This window comes from Macrotis lagotis, chromosome 7, assembly GCF_037893015.1.
Source record: "Macrotis lagotis isolate mMagLag1 chromosome 7, bilby.v1.9.chrom.fasta, whole genome shotgun sequence".
NCBI lineage: Eukaryota > Metazoa > Chordata > Mammalia > Peramelemorphia > Peramelidae > Macrotis > Macrotis lagotis.
The window spans coordinates 82,489,699-82,502,522 of NC_133664.1; the positions used below are offsets into that span (position 1 = coordinate 82,489,699).

Genomic DNA, 12,824 nt, shown 5'->3' on the forward strand with positions numbered 1-12,824 from the left:
AGCTATGTAGCCTTGGGCAAGCCACTTAACCCTATTTGCCTTGCAAAAACCTAAAAAAAAACCAAATAAATTTCTTTTTTCCTTTATTTCTGCATTACTACAATAGTCTTCTTGTAAAAGTAATTATAATTCCCCCCCCCACAGAGATAGAGAAACCTCAAGAAAAATAAAGTGAGAGAAAAAAAAGTGTACCTTATTCTATGTTCTGAAACCATCAGCTCTGTCTCTAGGATGGATCACATTCTTTATTCTAAGTCCATTAGAGAAGTTGTTTCAATATTTTTTTCCTACAGTTGCTCTTGCTAGATATATTTCCCTCCACCCTATCCCTCCCCACCCCCATTTTTCTATTCTCTCTCTCCTTTCACCCCGTTCTTCCTCAAAGATGTGTTGTATCTGACTATCTCTCCCATGATCTTCCCTCTCTTCTATCACCTTCATCCCCCCATTCCCCATCCATCCCTTTCCTCTCTTTTTTTTCCCTCTAGGGTAAGATAGATTTCTATATTTATTTCTAAATTTCTATATTTCTAAATGTGTATGTTATTTCTTCACTGATCTATTTCTGATGAGAATGAAGGCTCACTCATTCCCCCTCACCTTCCCCACTTCCACTTCATTGCAAAAGCTTTTTCTTCCCTTTTTTATATGAAATATCTTAACCCATTCTACCTCTCCTTTCCTTTTCTCCCAGTCCATTCCCTCCTCACCCATTATAATATATTATACCTTCATATTCATCTCCTTCCTGTGCCTTGTCTATATATGCTCCTTCCAACTTTCCTAATAAATGAGAAGGTTCACATGAGTTATCAGTATCATCCTCCCACTCAGGAAAACATGCAGTTCAGCATTATTAAATCCTTCATCATCATTTGCCTTCTCGTCCACCCTGTTTATGGTTCACCTGAGTCCTGTACCTGGAGATCAAATTTTCTGTTCAGCTCTGGTGGTCTCAACAGGGAAAACTTTGATTGTCCCTTTCATTGAATGTCATTTGAATGTCTGTTTAATTAAATGTCCATCTTTTCCCCTGAAAGAGGATGTTCAGTTTTGCTGAATATCAGTTGATTCTTGATTGTAATCCAAGCTCTTTTGTCTTTTGGAATATTATATTCCAAGTCCTACAAAGCCTTAATGTAGATGCTGCCAAGTCCTGTGTAATCCTCTCTATAGCTACATGTTTTTGAATTGTTTCTTTCTGGCTGCTTGTAATATTTTCTCCTTGAATTGGGAGTTCTGGAATTTGGCTCTAATATTTCTTGGAGTTTTTATTTTGGATCTCTTTTGGAGGTGTTTGGGGAATTCCCTCAATTTCTATTTTACCCTCTGCTTCCAGCATATCAGGGTAATTTTCCTGGAGAATTTCTTTAAAATGAAGTCTAGGACTTTTTTCCTGGTCATGACTTTCAGGTAGTCCAATAATTTTTAAATTATCTCTTCTGAATCTGTTTTCCAGGTTGTTTTTCCATTTTCTTCTAGATTTTCATCCTTTTGGTTTTGCTTTATTGTTTCTTGATTTCTCTCAAAGTCATCACCTTCTCTTAGTGCTATTCTAGATTTGAAGGAATTATTTTCTTCAGAGAGTTTTTTTTAATCTTCTTTTCCAACTGGCCAATTCCTTTTTAAGGCATTCTTCTCCTCATTGACCTTTTGGATTGCTTTTTTCCTTTCAATCTAAACTGATTTTTTAACATTTATTTTCTTCAGTATTTTTTGTATCTCCTTGACTAAACTGCTGTCTTAATGTTTATGATTTTCCTTCATCACTTGTATTTTTCTTCCCAATTTTTCCTCTTCCCTTACTTGCTTTTCAAAACCTTTTTTGAGCTCTTCCATAACCTTGAACCCAATTCATATTTTTCTTAGAGACTTTGGATTCAGAAGCTTTGAATTTGTCATCTTCTGAGAATATATTTTGATCTTCCATGGGACCAAAGTAATTGTCTATGATCAGATTCTTTTTTCTTCTGTTGTTTGTTCATCCCCCCCCCCCCACCTATAGCCCTATTTAACTCTTTGCCAAGGTGGGACTCTGTTTCCAGGAAGCACTGCTCCAAGCTTTTGAGGGTTTTGGGGACACCCTGCAGGGATCTCAAATCCTTCAAGGTCTTATGAGAGGTTCTTACTGCTCTCCTGACTTGTGCTCTGCTCTATGGATGATCATAAGTGCTCCCTTTGCCCTGGAGCTGTGAAGAGGATCCCTGGTCCTGCCATAGAATGGCAGTATGGGACCCCAGATTATGAGTTGCATCTCAGTCTGAGCAAAGCAACAGAGTCCTGTTCCAGGGATAGCAGAGAGATCTCTACAATTTCCCCCCTTACTGTCCATGGGCTGAGTGCTCTGAAAGCACCTCCCTGGTTGGGGCTGCGCTGAGACCCATGTTGAACTGGGCTCCATGCTTATTCTGGTGAGTACTCTGCTGACCTTCCAAGTTGTCCTTGGTAATCCTTGGGTTTACTGGACTGCCAAGGACTCAAGTACCCCCACACACCCAGGGACCCAGACCCCATTTGGTTGTTCCTGGATGGCTGGAGCCAGGGCTGCACTAAGGCCTTTTCCAACTCAGACCTTTCCCTCAGATCTTCCAAGTTGTCTTGGGCTGAAAAATTGCTTCACTGGGTTCTGCCATTCTAGAGTTTAGTTAGAGTCATAATTTTAAGGCATTGGAGTGGTCTGGGTGAGGGCTTCTCAAGAAGTCCCCTCATGGACTCAAAGGAAGGGTTCTTATCTATCATCCTGAACCTGTATTTCCTTTAGTGTATCTTTTAGCTTCCATTGCAAATGCTGAAATCATCCCCTTTTGCTCTAGGGACTCAGCTACACCATCTGGTTGCTGTGAGACCTGTCTGATAGCCTGGATGGGGTGTATGCATGTGTGTGTGTGTGAGTGGTGTATGTGTTATGTGTGTGTATGTGCATGTGTCATATATGTGTGTGTGGTTGTATGTGTATTTGTGTATGGGGGTGTGAATATGGTGTGTGTGTGTGTGTGTGTGTGTGTATGAGTGGTGTTGTCTAAAGCCATTTCACTACTAGACTGTGCTGCTGTTTTTTATCCAAAGCCTCACAAGGTGTGACTGATTCTCCTACATTAGTCACAAAATATTTTCTCTGTGATGCTATCTGCTCATGACCACAGAACTTCCCTTTAAATTGACAAGGAACACATTCCCTCCTCATTTACACCTTTGATCAGTTCATTTAGAAGTCTGAGCCTTCTATATTTTAATAGCAGTTTAAAAATGGAGGAACCATCTCAGTTCTCCAGCAGAATAGATTTAAAGACCTCTGGGGCTAGAAAATGCTTCATGGGAGAGGTGACATTTAATGTAGGGTTTAAAGAATAAGTAGGTGAATGAAAGGAGGGTGTTTCAGTTACAGATAAAGTATGAGTCAAGATCTAGAATCAAGAACAATTCAATTTTGCTGAAATGGATTGAGAGGCCTGTCATGTTGGAGGCTAGAAAAGAAAGGAGTGACAGATGGTGAAGGACTCTAAGTGTACAATAGAGGAGTGTGAACTTTTACTGGATTGACAGTAGAAAGATGCAGAAGCTTTTAGAGCAAAGAAGTAATATCACCAGATCTACAAGTAGGAAAAATTATTTGATTAAAATATGAAGGACAGTTTAGAATGGGTAGAAAGAAGAAGCAAGAACCTAGGAGAGGCTTAAGAGAGTAGTACTGAAGGGCAAATTATCTGTATTTCTTAATCTGAAAAATGAGGATAATAACACCTATCTTCCAAGGTTGTTGTAAGGATAAAAATTAATTTGAAATAAAAAAATTGTGAAGTACTTAGCACAATGCTATATAACTGCTAGATATTATCACTATCATTATTGACATTTATTATTATTATTATTATTATTATTATTACTGTAGCTAGCGTAATATTAAACTGGTAGGACAGGTGGTAAAAAGGCAGATGAACACAAGGCAGACAAAACAGATCTAATAAGGAGATCAAAAATGTTTTATTTTTGAAAACTGACAATAGTTTTTATTTTTGCTTTATTTTTAAGGCATAAGAAAAAATGCATTTCATTTTAAAAGTACTAGAATATTTACCAACTATATGATATTCTTATATAACCTTTTATGGTTGGCAAAGAACTTTAGAAAAATTTTTTCATTTCATTCTCCCCACTAGCCCTTTGTCATAAACATTATCCTCATTTTACAGATGAAAAAAACCCTGAAACTCAGAGAGGTTGTGACTCTAATAAGTGCCACAGGGGAAATTTGAACCTGTGTCTTTCCCAACTTCCATTCAAGCATTTTTGCTTGTAAAATATGTAGCAATTGCATAAATGTCTTAATTTTTAATGATATAGAACTCATGATATAGATCAAAGATGCTCTAATAGATACATATGCTTATAAAGTTCTTAGACTGGTTTTACATTAAAATCTACCAATTATATGCCATGAATATGCTTTAGAACCATAATTTATGAAGTTATAATTACACTATCCAAATAATGTTACAAGTGTAGAGCTGGTAGTGGGAGTGCAAGCTGAGTTTATTAGCTGCTTCTATATTTTGTCCCCAGAATTTTTGATTTGAGGAAACTCTCTCCACCAATGCAGGGTTAAGGAATAATTATGACACAACCTATATAGAGTCCTAGATCTGAAACTGATTTTCCTAAAGCTCGGGTCTATGTCACTCTTTGGGGTGTTTGAGGTGTTCAGGGAGGACCAGTACCTTTGATATGAAAGCCCTGCCAAGCCCTTTTCCAGGTTGTTCATCTACCTTTGATGTCCACCTTGCATCCAGCTCTCATTGTGAGTCCAAGAAGCTGTAGCATGTACAACAGCCACACCATGGAAAACATTCTGTGTAGATAGGCTATATCGGGTAGAGGGCAATTAACAGGGCCCCAAACAGTTGGTGAGTTGGAGAAGGATGGATGAGAACAATTTATTTCAATGGTAATGAAGGTGGCAGAAGCTTAGAACTTGGTGATGCTAAGGTCATCTACTACACCCTGGATCATTACTAGTTATTCTGACCTTTGTCTTGACAATGTTTTTATTTTTTTATTTGGCAATACAATGGATTTAAATGACTTGCCCAAGGTCACACAGCTAAGTAAGTATTAAGTGTCTGAGGTTGGATTTGAACTCGGGTTCTCCTGACTCCAGGGATGTTCTATCCACTGTGCCACCTAGCTGCCCCTTGCCAATAGATTTTGATGACTCCTGAAAGAGTGAGGCTGACAATTTTGTGCAACTCTGCCTCACTTCAATGCAATTCACACTCAAGACATCACCTGATATCACTGATCCTCTTGGAAATTAAAAACAAATGTCATTTCTTAGTCAATGAACTTCTATAAACTTGTATTTGGGAATTAAAACCTCTTCATGACCCCAGTTTCCATTAAGTTTTCCAGAGGTTGTATACACGATTCCAGCTTCAGTCTTAGCAGCCTCAGACATTCTCCATCTCTCCTTTGCGTGCCTCTGCACTGTCTTTTGCTATCTATGATCGAAAGGCTCTTCCTCCTTCTCTAAGCTTCTTGGAATCAATCCCTGGTTTCCTTTCAGACTCAGCTCCAGAGCCCCCTTCTTTGGAAGGTCTTTCTTAGTTCACTTTCTTTCCCTTCCTCTTCTGCTTTCTTACCTAGTATTTATTTTGTGAATCTCTATTTGTGCTTATTATCTCCCCCATTAGAATGAATATTTAGGGCTAAGTGGTTGATTACAGAATTGCCTGGAACACTATGAAGTTAAATGACTTAAATGAATTTATGAGCCACATTCAACCTTAAGGATCTGGTGTACTGGGATTCTAAGGCTAGCCCTTTATCCACAATATCCAAACTAATCAGATGAAAGCATAACACAAGGCCTGGTGCAATTGTAGATTATTCTCTCCCTCATATCCCTTCTGATTATTTACTTATCCCGTCTTATTAAATTTTAAAATTATGTAAAGAAAGTCAAAGCAGTTTTATCTTCTAGCTTTAAGCAAATTATTAAACTTCCCATTCCTCACTATTTAAAAGGGGGGGAGGATAATTAACTTGCCAAAAGTTGATTTCAGAACTGTCAGTTGCTAAAATACTCTCAAGATTAAGGTTTAATATATTTTTTAAATAAGAAATTCCAGAGGGAAAATAAAGTTCAATTTAATCTAATAAAATGTTAATGAATTATTTATTTGTGCTGAGTATTCAGTATATGTATATATATATGTATATTATGTTCAGATACTTTATGTAGCCATTGAATAAATTTACCATGTATCATATAAATTAATAAATATATGCATATAATTATATCACATAAAATGTAACCAGTGTGACGGGATTCTTTTTTTTTTGGTTTAAAACTTATTAAGTTTTTTAAGGTTTTTTTTTTGGTTTAAAACTTATTCATTAAGTTCATTAAGTTTCCATTAGAGGATTGCCTTGGGACACTGAAAGGTGACGATTTTGGTTATTGCAAATACAGTTTAAAACCTTCTCTATTCTTTAGTTGTCTACAATTTTCCCCAATTTCTCAGCAAAGGACCTCAAATCATACTTTATTGAGAGAGAGACCATTCACAGTAAATTTCTTCACACCCTACTCCATATTTCAAAATTCCTTATATTAACCCCACCCAATACTTTCTCCCTTACTCTGACCTCTGATTTAAAAAATGGCCTTTCCCTCCAAGGCTAACTCTTCTATTTTTAACCCTTTATTCTTATTCTCCCCAATTTCTTCTGGTAGATCATCTCTATAGTCATCTCCTTTCTCTTAATTTCAATCTTTTTCTAAATATTGGCTCCTTCCCTTCTGCTACAAATTGGCCAAAGTCTCCCCTGTCTTTAAAAAAAATCAACCCAAATCCTTCCCCAAAGCCCCATAATAAAAACAAAAAAACCCACATTCCTCATTTGGATCTATCATTCCCTTAAGTCTTATATCTCTTCCTTCCTTCATAGCCAAACTACTAGAAAAGTGTGATTAGTCTCCTCATTTCCATTTCCTCATTCATTCAGTTAAACCTTTAGTAATTCTTCTCTTTAATGAAACCAAGGGTGGCTAGGTGGTGTAGTGGGTAAAGCACCAGCCCTGGAGTCAGGAGTACCTGGGTTCAAATCTGGTCTCAGACACTCAATAATTACCTAGCTGTGTGGCCTTGGGCAAGCCACTTAAGCCCATTTACCTTGCAAAAAAACCTTTTAAAAAAAAGAAACTGTTTCTTTAAAGTTTCCAGTGATCTAATTGCTAAATCCAACATCCATTTCTTGATCTTCATCTTTCTTGACTTTCCCTGTCAAACTGTCCCTCTTTGGTTCTCCTTTTTTTGTATTATATTTCTCTATTCCTTCTCAATGCCTCTTCCATCCCAAACTGTGGGTGCACCCAAAGGATCTGTATTGGGTCTTCTTTCTTCTCCTTCTTTTCTTCTTCACTTCTTTATCTTCTCTCTCTCTCTCTCTCTCTGTCTCTCTCTCTCTCCTCTTTCCCTCCTCTCCTTTCCCCCCCTACTGCTCCACCTCCCCTGACTTTTTAAGATTTGGTGACCAGCTCTGGGAAGATGACCTATAAGTCTATTAGTCTAGAACTAGCTTTTTCTACTGAACCCTAGTCCTGCATCTTTTGGACATTTTGAAATGGATAATCCATTAATATATCAAATGCACTATTTCCAAAACAGAACTCATTGTTTCCCCTCTTCTTCCTTACTGAAATTACTCTCTTCCAAACATGTTTCTTATGAGGGCACAATTAACCCCTTAGTCACTCAGGGTCACTAGCTTGGAGTCATCCTCATTTGGGGGCAGCATCCCTATCCCCACACATGCAATCAGTTTCTTAGTTCTGTCAATATTACCACCATATTATCTTACAACTAACTTCTCCCCTCCACTCATATACCACCACTCTTATTCAGGTAAAATTCACCTTGATCTTTATACCTGACTACTGTATTAACACAATTGGCTTCTGTCTCAAAGTTTCCTCCTCTCCCTCACCTTGCTCACTGCCCCAAATTCATCTTCCACAGAGAAGCCAAAGTGATATTCCTTTATCATTTCTTTCATCTGCTCAATACACTTCAGTGAATCCCTAATACCTCTAGGATCAAATGCAAAACTCCTCTATTTACACTATTTGACAAAACTTCATTTACAACACAACAATTTCTAGGCTTAGTATACATCACTAGCCTTCACATACTCTATATTTAGACAAAACAGCTTTCTTACAGCAACTCACAACATTCCCTTTCTGCTTCTGTCTCTTGTGCAGGAGTAGACTCCTTCCTCAAATTGACCTCCCAGAATCCCAGCCAGAGCCACGTATTGTACGATGTCTTTCCTGTTCAATCAGCTCTAGATGCTGGTGCCTGTTCCCCAAATTACCTTGGTTTTTTTTTTTTAAAATAAGCTTCTCATGTAAGCTCCTGGAAGGCAGCAAATAGTTCACTATTGTTTTTTTATCCTAACTACTCAGAAGAGTACAAATTATAGGGTTTAATGCTTTTTGATTGACAATATATGTAGGCCTTTCTTTTCTTTTTTTTTTTTTTGCAAGGCAATGGGGTTAAGTGGCTTGTCCAAGGCCACACAGCTAGGTAGATTGATGATATATGTAAAAAAACCAAAACAAAACTTGAGTCTAGGTTTTCTTCACTCCAAGGCCAGTTATCTATTCACAGTTATACTCGGCTGCTTTTCCTGGGGATCTTGGTGTGGGCCAAGGGAAGGAAAAGCTGTAAGCACTTATGATGCCCACTATGATAAACTGAGAACTTTTATAAATATCTGATCCTGACTACAACCCTAGGAGGTAGGCACTATTATTGTACTCATTTTACAGTGGAGGAAACTGAGGCAAACAAGTTAAGTGACTTGCCCAGGATCACAAAGCTAGTAAACTTCTAAGGCCAATTTAGGTCTTCTTGACTCTAGTCCTAGAGCTCTATCCACTGTTACACCAGTTACAGTAACATCACTGTATTGAGATCTCATCTTTCTCTAAGAATTCAGTCTGTTTTTAGCCATATGTCATTAAATCCTAAAAGTCTTAGATTATTAATATTGCGCATTTCTGGATCCTCGAGTTGTTCTGAAATTCTTCATACATGAAACATAATTATAAAATCCCATTTCTATAGCATTTAACGGATTCAAAATAGTTTTAAAAACAAATTTCAGTATTTCTGCCAACATGCCTGCTATCTTAAGTACATTTAAAAAAAATTTACCAGAAGAGACTCACAAAGATTTGGTGTAAAGCCTCTTAACTGTCATTCAGAAAGTTTTGGATAGGTTGTACATAGTGGATCAGCAGTCCTCAAATTTTATTTTTGGTTAAGGAATAGTTATTGAAAAGATAAGGATGGGGCAGATGGGTGATGGCAGTGGATGGAATACCGACCTTGGAGTCAGGAGGACCTGAGTTCATATCCAGTCTCAGTCTTTAGCTGTCTAAATTTAGGCAAGTCACAATCCCAAGAAAATAATATGGATATTGAAAACACTTTATGGACAAACTATGAATAGATGGTTAATTCAGTTCTAAAATTTGCTACAATTACTATTCAAAGATGACACTGCAAATGCTGTTAGTCTCCATAAGCATTAGTGTGACTCAAAAGATTATAACCAGTAACACTTTCTTCCTGTCAGACTTAAATAGCCAGTTCTTTGAATGTGGCTAAGGCAAATATGTACAGTTAAAGCCCATTGTTATTCGTGTCTCCCTTTCTTGACCTAATAGGCTGCTGGTTATTTGCTTAAAATAAGGTATTTTATCTTTGATCCTACATCAGGTTGGTCTGTCAGGCGCTGTGGCTGGATTTTTGTTCTATCTTGAGTTATCAGAGCTTATATTGGATGTTTATAATAGAATGTCTGTGTCTTTGGTGACAAAATACTGTTAAAATGTTCAATTCACCCAGTCATTTGTGGTAGTGAATAACAATAGTGAATAAATTTTTCACGTTCCCAGGTAAGATCTATACCTTGGTTTGAGCCACCTTTTTAACAGAGAAGCAACTGAGAAACCAAAGGGAAAGAAAATCTTTCTGTACCTTTAAAAACAAAGCCTCCTTGGGGGAGGCTTTCAGTGACTTCATCTCTAAATTATCTCATTTCTATGGGCCCCATAATCTGTAACACACAATGGAATCGTTTCCTTTGCTGGTCTATGGTGGGTGACCCAGGAGTTAGCAGCTACTAGGGATGGGGCTAAAGATGGGTTTACTCTGCCTTGCTCCTCTGGTTTTTAAGAGGCTTCTTTTCGTTGCATTACCTCTGGTGAGCAGTTCTCTATTCCTCAAATAACTTAAACTTGATTCTGAACTTATACCCTTTTTAAAAGGAAAGACAACAACAGTGTTTTCAATACAGGATTGTGTTCTGAGAGTTACAGCAATGATATACTGGAATGCTACACTTGGATTCACAGGACTGTAATATGGGTTACCATGGGCAATCATACACTTTTCATCTCTGGAATTGTTTTCCTCATCTAAGGGGGTTGGACTAGAAAGTTTCTATATGGATATGATTAACAACCCAAACCACTCCTCATTGTTAAACCTTCTAGGTATAGTGCTGCTCACCAAAGATTAAATAATTAACATACTGTTTATATATGTATTTTTTAAAATTTTTAGCTATTAAGCTTAATAGAATGGGAGCTTCACCAAATGCAGGGCTTTCCAAAAGTTTTAGTGTAGTTGAATATTAGTTTTAAAACTGCACTAAGACTTTTGGGACTAACTATGTGGTTTTGATAATGTTTGTCCACACTTCTTGTCCTTAATCTCTGGTTCAGGATAATGTGATAAGACCACCCTCTGTGAGGAAAAAAAAGTAACTATTAACTTTATTTTGAAGCAACTTTGAAAAAACAGAGGGACACGAGTATTTGTATTGAACTGTGACTTGATTTGACTATTTAGAAGAGATCTAAATGGGGCCTCTCAATAAATTACAACATGCATATACAGTAAACTACAAAAATCACTACCAAAATATTATTATTAAACTACAAAAACTATTACTAAGAAGATAAATTCCTACTCTAAGATTTTATCACAGAAAATGAACTGGGACAAAATGAAAGACAAAAGCACATAACTGTACACATGATATTCTGTAATAGTAAAAGCAAAAGGTTAAATATTTGCCTAAGTTTCTATGATGCAATTCTGATATTATCTCATTTGTCCTAAAAGAAACCAGACATTTTGTAGATTCAGATTCTGTAGATTCAAAATCACTTTTTCCTATTTCCTATTTTTTTTTACATTTCATCTTCAAATTTTCAGTTTGCAGTATACAATTTCACTGATTTGAGTATTCTTCTATGAAGGATTCTGATCCCACTGTGCCTTAATGGATTGTCTTAAAGAAATGTTGTGGTGAAAAATCCACTAATCATTTATAAAAGTAATTTGTAATAATGTTGGCCAAGGCAAATTTGATTAGCCTCGAATTTAGCTAGATTGGTCCTCCAAGCTAATGTGTGTCTGAGGCTGGACCTGAATGCATGAAGATGAGTGTTCCTGACTCCAAGGTCTGACACTTTATCCATTTTGCCACCTGTCTGACCCAGTGAGATTTCACAGTAGGTCCTTATTGGGAGTCTTTCCCCTTTTTCAAATGATATATCCTATTATCTGAAAAATAGCTACTTTCCTATTTTCAGGGATTGCCTAATTCCTATGCCTTATGAAATCGTATGCTTAATCCCTGCAAAACTTATATTACTAAAATAATGGATATAAAAACTGTGATCCATAAATGCAAGTAATTTTGATTGATACTTGACTTGAATTGTGATGAAACACGTCCCCAAATTGTTGAACAATTTATTATTATCATCGCTACCTTTCTGACTGGAGGGGTGGAGCCATGAACTTGAAACCTCCAAATAAGGAAAGACTTCAGCTCAGGTACTGCAAGGTACAACCTTGGAACTTCTTCATCCTATCCCATATTGGTATCTTCTCATCCATTCTTAGGATCTCCCTCTTTTTCCAACTTGCTTTAGGTATTGTATTCTTAGATAGCAGGCTTCTTGAGGGTAGGGAGACTTTTTAAAAAAAATATTTTTATCTCTAGGGCTTAGTAAGGGTCTAAAAACAAACAAAATAGACACTTAATGTTTTTTGACAACTAAGTCTACAAGCAAAAATTCTGAGCAATTCCCTCTCGATGAAATTCCCAAAGTGTGGATAAGGCAAAAGAGAGAAATCATGGACTTATTTTCAGAGAAAATTCTGGAAAGTAGCTATATTGCCAAAGTACTTTTACAAAGAAAAGTCTCTAGTAGTAGAGCTAAAATAAGTCACTAACTTCATTTGTTCTGCACAGGATAGGACGATGTATTTAATTAGTTAGTATTTCTAGGGAACAAAAAAAATATTTTAATACTTTAATCTTGATTATTTGTGTTTAAAATTGAGATGCTTATTTGAAAAGCTGTTTAGAGGATTAGCCTTAGTTATCTACTCATTAACTTGTTCCCTGTTTAGCGGCTGAAATTGCAATTTGGATAGTTCCAACGCAGAGTCTTGGAGGTTTCCAAGCGTAAGGCGGCCACTCGGCCAAGGCTGGCTCTTGGGCTCCAAGGCTGGCTCTTGGACTGACTCTTCCCAGCTTTTCGGCGCCGGCCTCGGGCCGGAGTCCCTCCTCGGACCCTTGCCGCTTACGGCGCGCCCTTGGCCCGAGCTGCCGTCCTGCGGACGGCCGGGGCTCGGAGGGCCGGGCTTGGGGGGCCGGCCGACAGACCCTCGCTCCTCCGGGGCTGCTTCTGCGAAGCTGCAGCTCGGCCCCCCGGGCGCCGCGATGACTCT

General features: G+C 37.6%; 1 protein-coding gene across 3 annotated transcripts in view; it reads left to right on the forward strand.

Moving 5' to 3' along the window:
• LARP4B (La ribonucleoprotein 4B) overlaps window positions 1–12,824 on the forward strand; it is a 259,367-nt gene that overhangs the window by 85,455 nt on the left and 161,088 nt on the right. The gene's annotated exons all lie outside the window — the stretch shown is intronic.